Source organism: Marmota flaviventris, chromosome 15, assembly GCF_047511675.1.
Source record: "Marmota flaviventris isolate mMarFla1 chromosome 15, mMarFla1.hap1, whole genome shotgun sequence".
NCBI lineage: Eukaryota > Metazoa > Chordata > Mammalia > Rodentia > Sciuridae > Marmota > Marmota flaviventris.
In genome coordinates, this window is record NC_092512.1 from 31,413,185 (window position 1) to 31,426,497 (window position 13,313).

The 13,313-nt window shown below is 36.6% G+C and overlaps 1 protein-coding gene across 2 annotated transcripts in view; it reads right to left on the reverse strand.

Moving 5' to 3' along the window:
- Oxr1 (oxidation resistance 1) overlaps positions 1–13,313 on the reverse strand; it is a 327,871-nt gene that overhangs the window by 259,847 nt on the left and 54,711 nt on the right. The window lies entirely within an intron of this gene.

Genomic DNA, 13,313 nt, shown 5'->3' on the forward strand with positions numbered 1-13,313 from the left:
TATTGTTACTACTAATTAAAAAAATTATAAATATAAAGGGAAATAAGTCCATCGGTAAACCAAGTTCCTTTAAAGTGAGTCAGTGCCCTTTTCTCTAAACACAAGCCTCAAAAATAAAAGTTCAGCCAATATCTTTATGTGTTTTAATTTGGATGTTCCTTATCGATGTTAATGAACAACTGTGTTATTAGTCAGGTCTGATTCACACTCATTAATGAGTAACTTCCTTTGGTGCAATAGAAATACCCATTCCTTATATTTTTTGCAACACTTTTCATGCATTATCTATTTGATCTGCATAACACTATGTGAGGAGCAAATAGGCATTATTGTCAATTTACCAAAAAAGAAATGGAGAATCAACAAGAATCCTTTATTTTCAGGTTTAAAATAAGTTTCATGGCCATTTATTTGAACTACATACTGAAAGTCTGACTCCCCTCCAAAATTCCCATTTTATATTTAAATACATTTGGAGAAAGGGAACTCACAGTCCAAGATTCTCACCACGGACATATGTGAATTTGAGTAAATGTTTCCTCATGATGAGCTGAAATCCATTCACTTAATCTCAAACCACTGGCCCTTATTTACCTTTAATGCATTACAGGACAAATTAACTACTCTTGGACAAACATTCTCAACACATGTGCTGTGCTCTTCCGTCCCCCTAGGATTCTTTCCTTCAAGCTAAATATTCTAATGATTATTCAATTCTTCCTCATGTCTTAAGTATATATATATATTAATTTAATATATACCTGCACATTAATTTACATTATCACTTTATGCATAATATATAATATAAAATGTCATTCACTCTTATTTACATATGTAAAACTCTATGAAACATTTTTATATTATTCTACATGATTTTGGCTCATCTTCCAATCACCTGTTTTAGACCACTGTACATAGCTGATACATCAGAGTAAAGGGAAGAATTCTGCCTTACAGCCTTTTCCTGAAATAGAAAAATGGAGAATGTAGCCTGAATTGAAATATTCTAGCTGAGTGCATACTTATTAACTTGCTCTTATAAAATGATAATAACTATGTAATTTTTTTTCACTAGTCATGGTCCTGATTTTGCACAGGCATGAGACACAGGTATCAGCAACTTTTACAGACTGGTTCAAGCCCCTCATCCACCATTAGAGCTGCTTCTGAAACCAGGGCCATGGGAAATTCTCTCACTTTACTTGGTAGGAATGTTTTCAGAATGCCAGGGATGCCAGGGAATGGCACTGAAGGAATGGGACCCAGGTCTTTGTGTCTCCTTAGAATCCACTGCATTGTCTTCTATGCAGTCTCTAGATAACTGGAAGCAGAACACCGGGTATTGGGAATCATGTTTTCTCACATGAAAAGAGGACTAAGGCATTTAATCCTTCACTTGGAAACTGATTGTGAGTACTTTTGAAGGACTAGGCAGCCTTAGGTAGTGTAATCAAAGTCTTTGAAGATATTTCTAGGTATAAAGAGATTCTCAGTGACCCATTCCTTGGGTAAAAAGTATATTGAAGATGAGTGGCAACAGACAAACTGTAATCCATAAGTCTAACACCATCTCTTCCTTATCAACCATTACATCTCTTGCACCTATTTTTTTTTGGGGGGGTGGAGGGTACCAGGGATTGAACTAGTTTGTACTTTATTTGGAGATAGGGTCTCACTGAGTTGCTTAAGACCTCACTTTTGCTGAGGCTGTCTTTGAACCCTGGATCCTCCTGCCTCAGCCTCCAGAGCTGCTGAGATTACAGGCATCCACCACCACACCCCGCTCTTGCACCTATTATTGTGCCTCTACAAAGCAGGCACTCCACACGCAGTGTCTCAAAAGTGGACTAAAATAATAAGTGTATGACTACATGGATTGATAGTCAACAGTCAACTGTACAGCCAGAGGATACCTGTGAATGCACCACCTCCTCTCCATTAGAGCATGTGCTGACTGGTGACACTTGGTGAATAATGAGGGTTTACCATGACATTCACTATAACACAAGGAATAACTTTTATGAAATTAGCAAAGACGTATACTCATTGGCAATTAATGCAGTAGGAAATATCTGGCATGTACAAGTGAAGCTAGGTCATGCCAGATGTATTCAGCTAAATGAGCAACAGATATGCTGCACATGGCCTTTTCAAGTGAAAGGATGCTGTATAAGAGATAATCATAGAGCTGCCCAACGTATTGTTACATTGTTTAATCCAGGATGGATGTTCCAGAGGCTAAAGGAGATGCAAAGAAAAAATTTATATGGAATCATTGTGTAGAGGAAAAATAGTTCATCATAATAAGATTCAATTTGTTTCTTTCCTTCAAATTACATTAATGCTATTAAATAATTTCCAACATAATTATATTATCAATGAGAATGAAACCAGATGGTGGTTCTAGATATAATCAAATTCAATCATTTGAATTTTCTCAACCTTCAATTTTTATTGCATAAAAAGTCCAGTGACTTTTCAGTAAATAATGCTTATTCTACTTCTGCTGAATAAACTAGAATCCCCGAAAATCCTTAATGAAAATCTGTTCAGAAAACAGTCACACTGTGGTATGGTCTTATGACTCAGTGAATAGTTTGCGTTGTCAGAGGAAGGGAAGGAGGATATCTGTGTTCTATTTCGAGCTCTCTCCATCCTCTGGGTGACCTATGATGACTCACATCCCTCTTTCTGAGTTCTTGCAGTGACTCAGAACCTTTTTAAGAAGTTTTCTGTTTAATGCTGTATCAGATCATTTCCTCTGGAAAGTGTCCAACTCCAAATCATCTTTTAAAATTCTTGCTTATATCTGTATTCAAAGAAAAAGTGATTAACTCCTCATGTGTATAGCCTGATGTGAAATATTATTAAATTTACAGAATTTTTAATAGTGAAAAACTAGTGATGGAAATAATAGAGAAAATACTTTGCAAAGTTTTTTAATTACGTTGAACAACACTGAATTTTCTAGCCCAGAAGAAAAAGCCTTATTCGATTTGGGAAATTAGTCTAGCTCTGCCAGGAAAACACTAAATTTATCATCTGTGCTATCAAGTCCAATGGATCACAATCTAAAAACTCATCCTCAAACTGTTCAGTCTACAAGAATTACCCTGATTCCAGGGATTTATCAAAAGGTGTGTGCTTTCAAGAAGGCTGCATCTCTGTCCAGCATTCCATATGACCAACACAGGTTAGACTAGTCGATATTTCCAGGAACACTGCTCCAGAGGTCATTACCTGTTCCTTTGTCAGTATCTCTCTGGGAATTACATTAGCATCAATAAATAGACTGACTGAGTCATTCTGACAGACTCTTGATTTTGAAACTTGTTAGTGAAATTAGAGGGCACATTTTAAGAACTTGCATTTGACCCTGGCTAATGTTTTTTTTTATTACAAGAAAATATTTTAATGAGACTTCAAACTTGCATCTAAAAGTTCTAAAATTGCTTTTAGTTTTATCTTTTTCAGGTTCCAATCTCTGGGTTGTTTTCAGTGTAAAAACTGTGAAGATGCAAATCGTTTCTATTTTCGATATCTTTTGTATTGCTGTGACGAAAATACCTAACAAGAACTACTCAGAGGAAGGAACGTTTTATTTGGGGCTCACAATTTCAGAAGTCTCAGCCCATTGATGGCCAACTCCATGTCTCTAGGCCCAAGTTGAGGCAGCACATTCATAGAGGAAGGGTCCAGTGGAGGATAACTGCTCAGCTCATGGCAGGATCAGGAAGCAGAGAGAGGGAAGGGGGAATGGCCACAGGGAAGACGCACCCCTTCCAGGGCACACCCCCAGTGACCCACCTCATCCAATCATTCCCCATCTGCCTACAGTTACTACTCAGTCAGTCCATTTGTTATGGTTTGAATGTGAGATGTCCCCAAAAAACTCACTTGTGAGACAATGCAAGAAGATTCAGAGAAGAAATAATTGGAGTACAAGAGCCTTAACCCATCAATGGATTAATCACCTGAAGGGATTGAGTGGTAACTGAAGGCAGGTTGGGTCTGGAGGAAGTGGGGCATTGGGGACATGCCTTTGAGGTATATTTTTGGCATCTGGTGAGTGGAGTCTTTCCCCCCTGTTTTCTGATCATCATGTGAGTTGCTTCTCCCCATCATACTCTTCTGCCATGATATTCTACCTCACCTCAAACCCCAAGGAATGGGACTAAGACCTCTGAATCCATGAGCATTAAATAAATTTTTCCTCCTCTACAGTTGTTCTGGTTGGGTCCTTTCATCACAGTGGTGAAAAAACTGACTAAAATACCATTCAAATTAGGATGAATGATTAGGTCATAGCTCTCATAATCTAATCATTCCACCTCTGAATATTCTTGCATTAACAGGAACTTTTATGAGACACCTCACATCTAAACCATAATAATAATTTTATCAAACACACTGAATAATTCAACAATAAGTACACAAATATTAGGTTAGCAGTTTGTTTGTTTGTTTTGTAAAACTGTAGCCTTGACCAATGTAGAATTTAAATATTCAGACTAAACTGAAATCCTATATTAGGTGACACTTGACCACAGGCACTACTTCCTATAAAAGGCCTAGTATCAATAGTCTACCTAGGACAACTTGAAAACAATGTTCTCTTACTCTGTACCATTCTATTGCCAATTGGAGGGAGGAAATGTATCCGGCTATATTTATTCAAGTTTTATTGAATAATAGATGTGTTCAAGAAGCAAAGGTACAGAGAAAAGTACTAATATAATGTTAATTCTTAATTCTTGAACATTCAATTATGGGAAAATGAGTATATACAAAATACTTAGAGAGTACCAAAGAGGAAGAGAGCAAGTCAGGAAGGCTTGAAGATGGCATTTAATCAAGTCATGGAGGACTAGTGTCAGTCTGAATCTAAAGGAGTATAAAAATAATGCGGGTGAGGATGTGCAGAATGGGGAACCCTCATGCACTGTTGGTGGGGATGTCAATTAGTACAGCCATTATGGAAAACAGTATGGAGTTCCCTGAAAAACTATAAATAGAACAACCCTGTGATCCAGCAATTTCACTACTGGGAACATAGTCAAAGGAATTGAAATCAATAGGTAGAAAAGACAACTGTACTCTCCTGTTTATGAGGCAATATTCACAATAACCTAGATATGGACTCAATCTAGGTGTCTATCACTGGATGAGTGGATAAGAAAAGTATGGAATATACACAATGGAATACTATTCAGTCTTTAAAAAAAGAAAGAAATCCTGTCATTTGTGACAACACGGATGAGTTGGAGGCCATTATGTTAAGTGAAATATGCCAGACACAAAATGAAAAATACTGCATGCTCTCCATTACATATGGAACCTGAACAAGACAATCTCGTAGAAGTAGAGAGTAGAACAGAGGATACCAGAGGCTGGAAGGAGTGGGGATGAGGGAGGATAGAAGATGATGGAGATAGAAGATGATGGATAATGAGTTCAGAAGTGCAGCTGGATAGTAGTATCTTTTGAAGGTAACAACAAATGAATTCCATGTTGCAAAATACCATTAGGGAGGATTTTGAATGTTCCCTATGGAATGAAATGACTAATGTTTGAGGGGATGGATCTGCCGACTACCCTGATCTGATCATTACACGTTTTATGTGTATTGAAATATCACAATGTACCTCATATATGCGTGCAATTTCTATGTGTATATTAAAAGTTTTTAAAAAGTATTAAAAAGAGAAATGTATACCTTGCAAATATTAAAAAGAATCTGTCTCAAGAAACAAAAATGTCGGAGACTGAAGTAAGAGCATGTGGGGATATAAGGGCAGGTTAATAACATCAGGTGTTCCTGGACAAAATGCATCAGTACATTTCATCAGTTCTGAACTCTTGCTTTCTTCCTTTCAAAACATTAACACCTCTGAGATCAGGATGCAGATGGGGAAGTTTTGATAATGTCACCAACTATGGGTGCACATCAACACTTGCAAGGTAGGTGTCAGTAGCTTAGAAAAAAGGATTCTTTCAAGAAGTGCTTCATCTCTAATACTCTGATGAAACAGAACAATATCATGTTGAAAACAATTATTAATGATTCTGATTTGGAAAGAGATTCAGAAAAGTCTGACTTTATATGAAGTTTTTTAAGAATTACTTAACCAATTTATTTTAACTACATTTTCCCTTTTTTATGCACAAGAGTGATATATGATAAAAATTTTTTTTCTTGAAGAAGTTTAAACAAGGTCTTTCAAAAAGAGTAAAATAAAATTTTGAAAGGATAAGGAACTGTTGTGACATTAGTTAATTGGCAAATTTTTTTTGTTCTTTTAAAAAATTGTGGTACTGTGTAAGAGCCAGTGCAGGCCTTTACCCATGCTAGAGCACTCTGCACTGATAAATACCTCCAACCCTTTTTTAAACTTAATTTTGAGACAGGGTCTTGCTATATGGCCAAGGCTGGTCACAAACTTGAGATCTTGCCTCAGCTTCCTGAGTAGGTGGAACTACAAGTGTGCACCACCACACTTGGCTAGACTTTCTTTCCTTAGGAGTGCATAAAACAATGGTGTGTACTGTGATTATTGCCATCTTAGATTTGATGCAACATGTTATTCACAACATGTACACTGAGCACCTAGGCACTATGCTAGATTCTGGGGGCATAATGGCATTGTCCAGATCTGACAGCCTCCCATCTTGAACAATGACTGAAAAGCCTAGAATATGAACAGTCATTGTAATAAGACACCCTGGCAGAAGTTTGAGGAAAGAAATGATGTTGTCAGGTATGTTTGAAGGAATTTTGCTCTTGCAGTGACATATAGAAGGGAAAGCTGAAAAGGGAACTGGTGGTAGGGGCCATATTTAAGAATATCTTGCAATAGTTTGGTTGAGATATAATGAGGACCTGAATTAGATAAGGCATGGCCACAGGAAGAGAAAAAGAGAATTTAATCAACATGCTCATAGTATAACTGCTCAGAGCTCATCAAAGATATCCAGCAGAGAAATTCAACTGCCTTCAAATTCATAGAATTACCCTATAGCATTTGACATCTATGCAATCATCAAACATATTTTTCAGTCTCAAAATGGTCCACACACTTTAGCCTTAATTTACCCAACACTGGTGGCAAGGGACCATGCTCAGCCCTGGAATATAAAGAAGAATTGAGTGTTCTCAGGTGAGGGAGAAGGACAGATGAATGGGCCATGCAATTATGTGCTAAACAGAGGGCAAAGCAGGAACCTGGTGAGCTCAAAGTGCACAGCACTACCTGGAGATGGAAATGGTTGATCAGGGACAGTCACATCTGACCAGGCAATTGAGGAAGCAGCACAAAGAAGCCACAGTGCAAACAGTGCAAGAAAGGATATTCTAGGCAGCGACAAGCCTGTGCAAAAACTCAGAGCTGCAACAGAGCAGAGTCCATTTGGGGCAGTTTTCTATATATTGTTCAGTGCAGGATGTTCAGTGCAGGATGCCTCTCAGCAGTGAGAGGAGGTAGGCAACCTGAAAGGCATTGCATCATATTAAACAGTTTCAATTAAATCTAGAATACTACTGGCTCACTAAAGGATCGTCTACCTTTCAGTTATTGTTATTTTAATAGGCCTTCAAAATGTCTTATCTCTCTAAATTGGATTGCATGTAAAAATAACCTAAAAAGAGTTCTTGATGTTTCCAAATGAACAATAAAAAGCAGAGGAAGAGTTTTCTCATATGAGAACAGTTAAAATATGCAATTAATTTAGAATATTCTCATAAGGCAAAATGCTAGAAGCAGGAAATTGGTGACTAATTTAGGAACCAATACACATACACTTATACACACATTTTTGATATGTATCAAATGGCATACATATACATATACATCAAATTCATATATCCTACAAATAATACATACATCTCAAATGGCCAATTTAATATTAGCATTTTGTGTGCTGTCATTTTATAGAATAGGTAGTTCTGAATTTGAGTTCAAATTTACAAGGACTTTGCAGATTTAAGAAAATACAAGAAATAAAACAAAAGTTAAGCTCTTATGCTTCTCTTTTGTAGATTTGTGGGGTTAAGCATTTATTTTGTGGCATCTTTAAATTACCATTGAAGAAGAATGACTCTGGGGACCTGAGTCTATAATTACACACTTGAGCTTGCTAGACAGAAAGCCAGTGCAGGTCGAGTCAGGATCCAGACCACAGTCCCTGTATCCTCCACATAGCACATCTGTTGGGCTCTGGGCCCTGAACCGAGTGCACAGGGGCTATGTAGTCAAGCATGCTCCCTTTCCCAAGGTCATCTCATGTCCTCAGGTGTTTATGACTTCTGAATGTTGGAGCAGGTGGCAGCCTTCATGATGTGACAACATATTTATTATTTACACAAATAACTCTGAGTCTTACCCACTGACCTGAAAAACTGCAGAATAGTAACTGTGTTTTGTTCACTTTCGAATTTCTTATAACAAAAAGATAAGGGACTTGCAAAAAACATTAAATTACAGATATGGATGGAATATTTAAAATTTTATTGTTCAACCCCAAAAATATATTTCTAGAAAATAAAATATTATACTATATGAAGGCATGTAATATCTCTGTTTCTGTACTATTAAAAATCATTAATGATTCCATTAACATGATTAAATCTCATCAAAAGTAATATTTGAAAAGGAAAAAAAAGCTTTTGCTATCCTGAATTTAAAATAATTATTACAGCCAGGTACACTGGCTCATGCCTGTAATCCCAGAGGCTCAAGAGGCTGAGGCAGGAGGATGGTGAGTTCAAAGCCAGCCCCAGCAAAAGTAAGGTGCTAAGCAATTCAGTGAGATCCTGTCTCTAAATAAAATACAAAATAGGGCTGGGGATGTAGTTCAGTGGTCAGTGTCCCTGAGTTCAATCCCCAGTACCCCCCCCCAAAAAAAAAAAAAACCTATTATATAAATTTCCATGAAATTGACCTTGTTTTGAAATTACTGTGTATATAAAATTTCTTAAAATGTCAAAGCCTTAAGAACAAATATTTAACTCTGTTCTGATTGAGGCATGTTTAAATAATGATTAGTATGTATTTTGCATTTACTTTTGCTTCTAAGTGAATAAAATTTATCATGTAAGGAAAATATATTTTAGAACCAGTATGTACATGTAAGATTTCTCATCTCAATGACAATAAACCAAGCTATTTGAAAATACAATGCATTCATATCTAGCCTTTGATTGCAGACAATCTAAAATAAAACATTCAGTACATCATCAAAACTCTTATTCTCAGGTGATTTCATTCTTTCTATTACCTCCAGAGCATATTGTTTTTTCCTAAACTCTGAGTGAATAAGCACAATGCAAAATTTATTTCAGGCATTGGGGTTTTGAATAGAATCAGGCTCAATACCTCTAGCTTTGGTGGGTTCAGCAGGTTCACAAGGAGGTTACATTCTTCCTGGGTTCCCAATTTGTGGTGGGGACAGTACCAAATATCCCTGTTTTCTGCTGTATAGATTCTTCCAAATTATCAAATTGGCTTTAGTCCTAGAAGCAGGAAAATTCAGGGAAACTACTGGATGATTGGATGAGCTGCTCATTCTAAGAAACAAGAAAATGAAGGAATTAGTTTTCTGAGACATGGAGGAGGAGTACTAGTTGTTGTTGAAGATTTGCTTCATGTTAAAGCTAAAACAAACAAATTCTTCCACTACTCTATAAAATGGAAATAGGAAAGTATTTAAGAATAATTCTCCTATGTTCAAGAGACACCAAGGTGGTTAAAAGGTATCTGCTCCTGCTCTGTTCTACAGGAAATAAGGGACAACAGTTCAGGAGATGTGGGATTGGCTGTCTGTCATACCAGTGAACTGTTGCTATGTCGGCCATGGAAAGCACATTTTTTGGGGGGTGCGGGGGGGTTCCGAGGACTGAACTCATGTGACCACTGAGCCACATCCCCAGACTTATTTTGTATTTTATTTAGCGACAGGGTCTCACTTAGTTGCTTAGAGCCTCGCTTTTGCTGAGGCTGTCTCTGAACTTGAGATCCTCCTGTCTCAGCCTCCCAATTCACTGGGATTACAAGCATGTGCCACTGTGCCTAACAGAAAGCACATTCTTAGGGAGAATATCCTAGGCAAAATGTTCATTTCAGAGTTGCTTCACCCTTTTTTATTGCTTCTCATTTTGATTACTTGTGTTTTTCCTTTCCAAAATATAGAACTTCAATGATGATTTAGTAAACTTTTTTCCTATCAACAAAAATTTAACATGGTATAGACATTTCAACTTTCACATATTCTAAATCCTTCCGGTGAGCCCCAAAAATTTAAACTGAAGAAGGTACAAAGAGACAAACATGAAGAAATCAATTACATTTTTGAGGCAATGAGGGATAATTTAAGAAATGGGCACTTGGGATGTAGCCAGGCATAATTTTGATCAAGTGATCATGATCGCTGAAACATTGCACAGTCGTGAGGAATGACTCCATAATCACACCTTAGCTTTGACGGAGAGCACCTGGCTCATTTTGCTCTTTTGGTCAGGTGTCTATTTCAAACACTTAGGCAATTGATCATCCACTTATCTGGGTTTCTATCATAACATGAATAAATTATAGTTCACTGATCACATGAAATATCCACCAATGTGAGCGAGTTATAACTACACTGGTCCAAGGTAAGCATTTGGACATGTAATGTGGTGAAATATCAAGTTTAGAGCAATGTTTATACTGTATTTTCATCAGGGAGCATACGTGTTCTTGTTCTAGCATGATGAAAAATGTGCAAGATACTCTCAATACTGCCAAAGGGAGACTGAAGACAGGGCATGTGCCTTCTTGCCTTCGCCAAGTTCTTCCATATACATTTTCACTGGCATCAATAAATTCATATTTTGTAATTTGAACATATAATGAAGAAAAATATAATGAGAATTCTTAAAATTAATCTTGAATTGGATTTAGTTTTTCAAAAAATCTTTTACCAAGCTTCTATGGACTCTACCACCACTATTTATCACCTGTGTGAAGCTGAGTAACTTAGTCTTTTTGTACCTCAGTGTCTTAATGATACCAAAAAAAAAAAAAAAAATACATTGCAGAGGTGGTTCTGATAACTGTGTCAATAAATACAGGTAAAGCACAAAAACCAGTGTGTAGCTTGTATTAAACAATAAAAGCTTTTAGCATAAGGGTGGCTATATCTGTGCCTATTTGTGAAAGAAATAATTGAGTAAGCTTTCTGAGTAACTCCATAGGTTTTATGACTAAAGCATTTTCTTTAGTCACCTGCTTTTGCGTCAGAGCTTTGGGTGGTTTAAATATTGATGAAAGGAAGGCAAGAAGAACTGTAAGTTTTACTTATTAAACAGAATCAAAAGTGAGCAAAAGGGTAACATCAGCCCAAGCAAGTTAGCACTCAACAAGGCATTTTTAATTCTTAAAATATCTGTATAATTCAGGTAAAATATATATTTTTAAAAATTGAATTTCCAGATAACCACAATTTTCTGGCTTCCAAGATGCAAATTCATGGTCAACTATAAATGCTAAGACAGGTAGCAGAGTGCTAATTAAGTAATCTGGTTAAGTATTCAAGTTTCAAAAATTATGTTTTCCTCTACCTTCTCCCCATAAATGCCATATCAGAAAAGAAAAATAGCTTTAATTATGTTAGGTTATACGGTTATTTTGAAATTTAACTGGTGGTTTAAAAAAAAAAAAAAACCATCAATGATGTTTACATCTTATTGAAACAAAGAAAAAGAAAATTCAACCTTAAAGTCAAAAGGAAGAGCATTAGTAAGGAGAGTTTGCTTCCCAGGGTAGGAGAGGCAAGATTCTGTACCTCAGCTGTATCTGATGTTCTGAAAGATCACAGGGGCACTTACTGCTGCCAATGAGGCATATGTCTGTGATGACTGAAAATCAGGAATGTCCCATAGATATTCTCTGTTGCATACCTGTTCCATTGTGAATTTAAAATGGTAAGCACTTCTAAATATATTATTCTCAGAATACAGACAACACTTTTCATAACTGGTTTTTCAAGTAATTATTTTTAAATAATTTCAAATAATATATGCTAAATACAACATTTTAAAATAGGAGTGTTTAACATGCATTTAATTGAGAATACAAATTATGATTCTCTCCATCCTATTTAAAATATTTAAAGCACACAAAATCATATATTCATAAATGATAGGTAGTACTGAGGTGGACATTAGGAAGAATACCATTTAAGAGTTATGAAGAACTATGGTTTTGAAGGAAATGACATGTAATGAATATGGGAAAGCAAATATGTTGGAAGGGGTTTTCCTTTCTTTAATAACTCTGCCTTTGGCAGTATGCCATGTTCATGGCCCCATTTTGCTAGCAATTAAATGGCAGCAGAAATCTCTATCTGTTTAGCCCTTATAAACATAAAGATAAGATTTCCTACTTGCACAAAAATCAGATATCTATTTCATAATGGAACCAGGAAACGTTTTCTTCCTAACAGAGGAAGTAACAACAGACAGAGGCTGGTAGATCCCACCTACCCTGCGCTGGTTTTGTCCTTTGTCATTTCTGTGCAGCAAGCAGGAAACCTTAGCTGTGAGGGAGCCCAGTGGGATCTGATGAGCCTTGTGTTACCTGAGCCTCTGGCACTCAATGTCTCTCAAGCTCCACCTACCACCTGACCAGGAGCCCTGCTGTTGGGGGTGGAGCTGATATTCCCTGAAACAACCAAGGCTAAGGGAGACCCCCAAACCACACTGCAAGTGGCTCTCCCCACTCCCAAATAATATTCCATGTACTATGTATGGTCAAGTGGAGTATTAAATCCAGTTGCTCCTCAGATACACATATATATATATATATATATATATATATATATATATATATATATATATATATATGAAATCTACCTCTAAAAGTGTCTTTTTTTTCCTTTTATGCTCTAAAGAAAACACAGAAGCAATTTAGAGAGAGTGCCCATATCAGACTTCTCAACTCTCCAAACCACAATATTGATGCTGACACCGCTGTCACTATAACTGTGTTCTTAACACATGCTAGATTGTGTGGGAGCACTTTAAATGTGTTAATTAATTTCATAATGGCTTTTGAGTTAGGGACTATTCATATTTCCCTTTAACAGAATAAAGAATAGAAAATCACCAAGGTTGAGGAATTTGCCCAAGGTCATATGGCTAGAAGATGGCAGAGATAGAATTTGAATTATACCCTGTAGCACTCCAAAGACTGACTTCTTGAGCACTTCTCCTATTTCCTTTGTCTTATTTACATTGATTTCAGTGAGCCTTTCATAACACCACAGCATTCTTCCTGTGT